Raw genomic sequence first — 8,536 nt, 5'->3', positions numbered from 1 at the left:
TGTTGTACTAAACTATCTACCTCAAGCATGTCCCAAAGTAGAGCTAGATTGAATTAGTATGTAGGATATTTTGATTAGCACATGTGATGCAATGCACCTTGTCTGGTTAAGGAGCTTGGGTTAGGGCAATCACCCCTAGTTTACCTCTAAGATATTCATGAGAATCTTTGGGTAATGATTTCTTGAATATGTCAGCAATCTATTTTTAGTATTCACATATTCTAGCTTCACTTCTTTGTCTTGAGATAATTCCCTTAAGTAGCAATACTTGATAGAAATGTGACGTGTCTTAGTGTGCATCACTAAATTCTTTGAAATGTTGATAGCACTTGTATTATCACAATAGATAACCAGTGGATTTATAATTTTTTCTTTCACACCTTTTAGTAATTGTTTGATCCACATAATATTTAAATAATTTACTATAACTTCCATATACTTGACTTCTGCTATTTTTTGGGAAATACAATTCTACTTGTTGCTTGTCCATGACACCAATCTCCTTCCTAGAAAGAATGCACCCCCACTAGTACCTTTTTGTGTCATCAATATTTCATGCCCAATATGAGTCAGTAAACACTTTTAGTTCAAACTTATCAATTAATTTTGTGATATAATCCATAGTCATGTGTACCTTTCAAATATCTCATGATCCTTTTCACTACCATCATGTTATTCTCTTTAGTATTTTATGAAATCTAGCAACTATCTCAATTCCTAAATCAATATCTAGTCTACTGTGAACAACATACTATAGTTTTGCAATCAGGGAACTATATAGGGCCTGGTTCACATTAGTAGAATACTTACTATTAGCTAGCTTATGTGTTGTAGACATAGGCATACTCATTGGCCTAGAATCTTCCATACCAAAATTCTTTAGTATCTCTTTGATATATTTGGATTGTGTATTAAAAATATCAAACTTCTTGCAATCCAACAAAGAATTTGATTGCACCTAACATAGACATTTCAAATTCCTCCTTCATTTCATCAAAAAATGATTTTCATAATGCTTCTCTTCCTCCAAATATGATATCGTCAATAAATATTTTAGATAAAAATACTTCATTATTCTTACTATTCTTCAAATATAGGTTACTATTATCATTTTTTCTTTCAAAGCCAATCTTCACCAAATGGTTATGTAATCTTTCATACCATGCTCTTCAAGCTTGCTTCAATCCATAAAGGGCTTTGTTTAGTTTACATACCATGTTCTTCTTGTTTGGATCTACAAATTCTTTAGGTTGTTCAATGTATACTTCTTCCTCTAATATACTATTTTAAAATGAAAATTTGACATCCATCTGATATACCTTGAAATTCTTGTACGATCAATATGCAAGCAGCGTTCTAACTCCTTCAAGTCTTTCTATCGAAGAAAAAGTTTCTCCATAATCAACTCCTTCTTCTTGAGCATAACCCTTGCATACTAGTCTTTCCTTATTTCTTGTTACTTCTCCATTCTCATTGAGCTTGTTCCTAAAAATTCACTTTTTCTTGATGGCATATTTGTCTTTAGGTCTTGGTACTAAAGTGCAAGTATTGTTCTTCTCAATCTAGTCAATTTATTTTTTCACTCTTGAATCCAATCTTCATTGTCTAAAGAAACCTTTACTATTTTGGGCTCAAACTCACAAAGTGAACATGTATCATCTTTGAGTCTTTCTCTAGTCATAACACTGGATTCAACATCACCAATGATTTGTTCAAGTTTATGATGTCTTCTCACATGTTTTGAATGAAGGGCCACACCACTCTTACCAACTCATAACCAAAATCACAACAATATGGAGACAAAGAGATTAAAAAATGCTTCAGAAAACATGATTTTATCATACTTGAAAATCCTTACAAATTCTATAAATGAGAGAACTCCAAATTCTTACAATATGAGAAATCTTACAATATGAGAGATTACAAGCCAAGAACTTCCAAATAAGAGCTTCCACAAGAAGAGTCTTCACACCAAGAGAACTTCCACAAAGAACTTTACCAAGAAGAACTTCCCAACCAAGATATTACACATTAAGATCCTTCAACTCCAAAGTCTCTATACAAGAAGAGATCACACCTTGAGAGCTTCACCACAAGAGCTTACACTTGAAGAGCTTATACTTGAAAAGCTTGCACTTGAAGAGCTTAATTACAAATGCTCATATGCCTTGCTTAAATAGGAACTTACCATCCAAGATATTGCAAACACAACCAATGTGGGTTAAAAGGTAAATACAACTACCTTAAAAAAATATTAAATTCCCACCCAAATACAACTAAGCACCACCATATGTCCCAATTAGAAAATTAAATTTCTTTTGTGGATCACAACAAATAGTAAATGCATGATTTAAGGAACTTTCCACAAACTTCTAAGAGGCCACCTACACACCTCGATAAATGAAATGACAACCATTTTAATTTATTTTTCTATTTATGCCACTTATGCACCTTGAAAATAAAAATTTCTCTTTTCCAACTTTTTCCCCCTTTTAAATTTTTTTTAAAATTAATTTTCTTTCTATTTTCATCCCTTTCTATCTCCACCATTTTTTTTTTTAATATGCATCAGTTTTTCTAGCATGGGTAGTTTCCTTCTATATTCTTCTACAAGTCCATCTTTAAAATTAATCTCAAGTTCATTTTCTCTTTCTTGTTTAGGTTCTAGTTCATGTTATGCATGCTTGACATTTACTATCTAATGGTCAACATTTCCTATTTATGACTTGGTATCCACTCTCTGCTGTTTGGTAATTTGAATTTTTGTTTCATCATTTCTTGTTTGTTGAGAGACTACATCTTGATCTTCTTGATTATTAGGAGTGCTTGAAGCATCATCATCCACATAGATGAATGTAATGTAGTCTTCAAGTTACTCTTTACATGCAGTGTCACTTCTTTGTTTCTTGACCTATACTCTATTTAGGGTATAAACAATAGTACTAACTTCTTCTCTCCAATACTTCTTTGATACATTCTTCTGCATCATAATTTTCTTGCACAATCCACTATTGATCTGTTTCTCCTTGTAGCTATCACATTTTGAGGAGGGGACCTTGGTGTTGACATTTTTCTTTTAATTCATCTATCATTGTAAAATATATTGAAGTCATTTGAAATGAATTCACCACCTATGTTAGATCTCAAACACTTCAGACTCTTCCCTATTTCTTTCTCAACTCCAGCTAAAGGCTTTAAGATACATCACAGTCATCATCCTATAGTAGTCATCAAGAAATAGAATGAAAAAATTATCTCTATTGTAGCTTTGAACATCAGTGGGTTCACACAAGTTAGTATGAACCATTTCCAAAATATTACTAGAAGTTTTTTTGTTTCTCTTGAAACTAGACTTGGCCATCTTTCCCAAATGATATTGTTTACACATAGCATTGCCAGGCTTCTTTAGTTTAGGAAACCCTCTTACTTTTTTCATCTTACTAATATTCACCAAACTGTCAAAGTTCACATGACATAACCTCTTGTGCCATAACCAAACATCTTCTTTATGTGCAAACAAACACGTCTCACTTGATAAATCTATATAGAAAAAATTAACCCATGTTTGATCACCACTTCCAACTAGCTTACTATTGGCATCATTTATCTTGTCCTTCCTATTATGGAATTCAACTTTGTAACCTTATTTATTCAGTTTTAAAACACTCAATAGATTATAGTTATGTCCTTCAACCCAATAAAAATTGTCACATGTTATCTTGTCAATCAATTGAATAGTTCCTTTACCTTTCACAACACATGGAATATCATTTCCAAATTTAACACATCCACCTTTTTATGGATCAATATTTTCAAATTTTTCTTTATCACTAGGTATGTGCAGGATCATGGTCAACCAAACTATGCTCTTAAGTGGCAATAAAAAATCAAAAAATCAAGATTATGTCAAATTGACGTGCAATTTTCTACTTGTTATTAACTTTATATCAAAAAGTTGAGAGAAAAGAATCTCTAGAAATTGAATCGAGTTTCTAAAATACCAAGACTTAGCTCAAAAAAAATAAAAATTGATTGGTCAAAATTTTGAATTTTAATGCAATATTACAAAAATTTTAGAATAAAAGTAAGAAGTAGATGTATGTTTGCCCACCTTAATCAAAATCAAATCACAATATTTTTTAATAATATTCTAGATATAAGTAGTAGACTCATGCTTGGATGTGACACATATTATTGGGTATTTTTATTCTAAATAAATAATAATTAATTAATTTTTGACTTTAGTATTTTTGGAATAAAAAAATTCTCATGTCTGACCACCTTAACTAATTCAAAACTCTGTAAAATTCAAATTTTTAACTTTTTTCCTTATAGTAGAAGAAACATAGAATGTGATGCATCTTTTGGATTTAAAAAATGTTGTACCATTTGAAAGTTATAATTGTTTTTCAAGTAGTGTGTTAGTCAGCGCTTTATACATAAATCCATTAGAAAATAAGTAATAATTACTTACTAAAATCATAATTTGAAAAACCTTACATTTATCGAAAGATAAGAACATTCTTAAGAAACCCTTTTCGTTTCATCACATTGTGGTAAAAAAAAGTCATCAGCTACATGTTTTAAGTAAAAATTACATAAAAACAGGCCAAAAGCACATTTTTAGGATGTTTTTAAAGTTGACAATATAGGTTTGGTATCAAAAGATATAGTAGACTTTATAAAGATATTAATTGTTTTCATTTAGTATCAGGGTGGGTGGGAAAAAGTTGGAATAGATTTTGAAATGGTTTGAGATATTTCAGAACTATAGATTTTTTAGATCACCACTTTTTGGCACACAATGATCCTACACATACCCCACTAGTTATATGATTGGAGCATCCACTATCTTTAATCCATCTATCACTTTTGTTTACATATGAAATTAATGCAACTTTCTCATCTTTATCAAAATCTTCCTTAATGGCAACATAGACAACTTCGTCATCATTACTCTTAGATTCATTGTCAGTTATTTCTTCATAAATAAAATAAGATTTCTTACTTTTGTCACCTTTTCTTCTATTGTATTCTTTGTCATCTCTTCTTCTTTTGTACTTTCTTTCCTTCATTTCATCCTTGTCCTCTTTGTCTGGACATCTAGCAATAATATGACCAACTTTTTTGCATGGAAAAATAAATGATAGATAATTTTTACCTCTTCCTCTTCCAAATATTTTTGCAATAAGGGCTTCAAGTTCATCTATTGCATCATTAGAACTATCACTATCACTATCACTCTTCACATGTTAAAGGTTACAAAACACACTATTAAATGTGACCTTGTTAAAGGATTTAATCACACTATTAGTAGTGGCCTTGTAACATGACTTTGATTATTCCATTTAGAATGCCACCTAGTTAAAGGATATACATAGGCTATTAAGTCTCCAAATGAATATTAGGTCAATCTATGTTAAATAATTTCAATACAAACTATTTATAATGACTAGAAAGAAAATAATAGGTAAATCAAGTTATGTGATTACAACTCACTTTTTCTAGTTTAGATCTTTTTTTGTTTCTTGTGCTAAGTCATTGATAAGCTTTCCATTATCATCGTTGACCTTGATTTGCTTGGAAACTCTTCAAGAAATTAGTCCACTCTTCTTAACATTTCTTAAGGCTTCTACTCAGATTCACTTATCAAATTGAATATCATCTCTGTAGGCTTTCTCCTTTAGCTTCACATTTACTCATTCTTGTGCATTTCTAATCAAATTTTCTCTATATGTGTTTCTTTAGATATGCACTCACACATTCAAACATACACACACATGCATCACACAACACCATTTTTTCAGCTCTATATATCTCTTTCAATAGGAGATTCATTCTTTACTTTTTTCTACATCCACTATAGATCTTATAGTTTACAATCAAGCTCAACTCAATTCATTGGATTTGCCCATCTTCTTGATCTTCTTCTAGAAACTTCTCTACAATCTGTCTTTTAGGTATCTACCTAATCCTTCCCTTGTATTTAAAGATCCAACTCATCAATCTTATCTTCAACATGGTTTACATCTCCCAAGAAATCAACTATGTCAACTTTTGATCTCATGATTTCCTTAAATTCATTCTCATACTATCACTTGACAATATCTAAACTCTAACACTCGGTCATCATTGAATTACTCAGTTGATTTTAATCTTTCTACCTCTAAATCAACTATCTCACTCATTCAATGCTAATTCTTGGTCAACACTAGATTTTCTCAACACTAACTGTATTTCGATTGACACTAGCATTCCTCAAAATTGCTTAGCATTTTACTCTATTCCTTCATTTGGTGTAGCTTTCTTGACATAAATAATCTCTTTACTTTGTCAAAGTCTATCTAATCAAATGTCCATTATAACTACCTTTCCTCTAGGTGTTATTTTTATGAGAAAATTCTCAAATCCTCTTCATCAATCAAATAGATATGACATTTAGATTAGGTATAAATGTCTTATTAATAGATTTGACATCAATGACAAAATAACAATTGTTCCAATTGTAAGTTTCCAATGACTAGAATTTAGGGACCTAGTAAGAATAAATTTAACATTCTTAACAATATAATTATGGATTAAGACCATCAAACCCTAGTAAAAAATAGGTTTATGTAGTTTTTCCCTATGAGCCTTAATGTTATGATTCAAACAACAAAGCACGTAGAAAGGAAACCAAGCAATTTTTTTATACCTAAGGTGATTTAATAGGATGAAATGGTAGTTGTCGGATCTATCAAACATAACATGAAGAGTAATATATGCCATTACTTCCTTAAGAACTAATTTCCATAGATTATTAATAGATGAGGTAGTATAAAACCCCATTTTTCTTTAACTAAATCCATGTTGGTGCATGGGAACCTAGACAAATATCTAAGCCCACCTTGGAACAAAAAGGATTTAGAGGATTAAATGCATCCTTGAATGTTAATTGGGATATTTTGAGGCCAATAATACCACTATGTAATGAATAATTTAATGTAAATGTGAAAAGTCCTAGAAGCCCTGATAAAGGACATAGGACCAAAAATGATGCAAGGGTGCCCAATTATGCCAATAAAGGATCTAAGTTGATTAAGAAGGCCTATTAGATCCTAGGGATGATTTTTGTTAGAATCCATATGGTTCAAAAGGGTAAATCTGCAAAATATGCAACAAAATAATATGTGGAATTCAAATATTTGAAATCCAATAGTTAAGTGTATTTTAGGAGGGAAACTAATTTTAGGACTTTAAAACATGTTGTAATAAGTTCCAACTAAATTAAATTGGTTGAGGAGGTTTTCTTACACCCTATATGGCCTGGTCAAGGCATAGGGGAAAGAAGATAGTACATACTAGATCAACAATGTATGGAGTGGTGAAGAAATTGAAATAGAACTTCATTTTGTGAGTAATTTGTGCATGATGTCTTGATTTGCATTGATCTTTTTGAAGTTTGATGATCTTACAAACGCACGCACACACACACACACATGTATATACATATATATATACACATATATACATACATACATACATATATATATATATATGTATGTATGTATATATACACACACATACATATATATACATATATACATATATGTATATATATGTGTATATATATATATATATATATGTACATATATATGTATATGTATATATATATATGCATATATATACATATATATCTATGTACATATATATATACATAGATATATATATACACATATATATATACATACATATATATATACATATATACATATACATATATCTACATATATACACACACACATACATACATATATACATACACACACACACACACACACACACACACACACACACACACACACACACACACACACACACACACACACACACACACACACACAGATATATATATATATATATATATACACACACACACACATGCATGCATACATTGTTTGATCAATACCTCATGTACTGAGATTGGTATATGTTCTTGTTTGTTGATTGTTGATTTAAAGGTTTTCTACTTTTCTTGGAACTATTGAGTGTTTATGGAAACGTTGATCATTCCATGAATGTAAGAATATGATCCTCATGGAATGATCTTGTAGAAACATGTAAAAATACACCCTAACAAGGATTTTACTGAAATTTTTAAAGGTTGGTGATCACTAATGAGTTTTGTGAATGAAAAAGGCACCAAATACATGGTTATGAAGTAGCGCTAGGAGTTCTAGCCTTTGGAGGTTGGTGTTTTATGATTAGAAATTTAATTTTATGATGTGGAGAAGGTAAATCACCTCTTGGATATTTGAGATATGATTGGGAAGGCATATATTTGGAAAACCCTACGTTTGAGGGTTTGTATAGGACCAATATGGGGGTTTCACACTTGTAAGGGTCAAATAATGAAATTGACTTGATTTTCCTTGGTTTTGGATCATTTCAAGAGACTTTTGAAAGTAATGAATATTGGAAGTTACTAGGGCTAGTACTTGCTTTGTAAAAGCACCATATTTTATGCTTAAAAAGAGTGCATATTTGAAGATTTGTA

This window comes from Cupressus sempervirens, chromosome 3, assembly GCF_028749045.1.
Source record: "Cupressus sempervirens isolate cs-2001-9-10 chromosome 3, ASM2874904v1, whole genome shotgun sequence".
Classification (NCBI taxonomy): Eukaryota; Viridiplantae; Streptophyta; class Pinopsida; order Cupressales; family Cupressaceae; genus Cupressus; species Cupressus sempervirens.
This window is presented reverse-complemented; position numbering follows the sequence as displayed.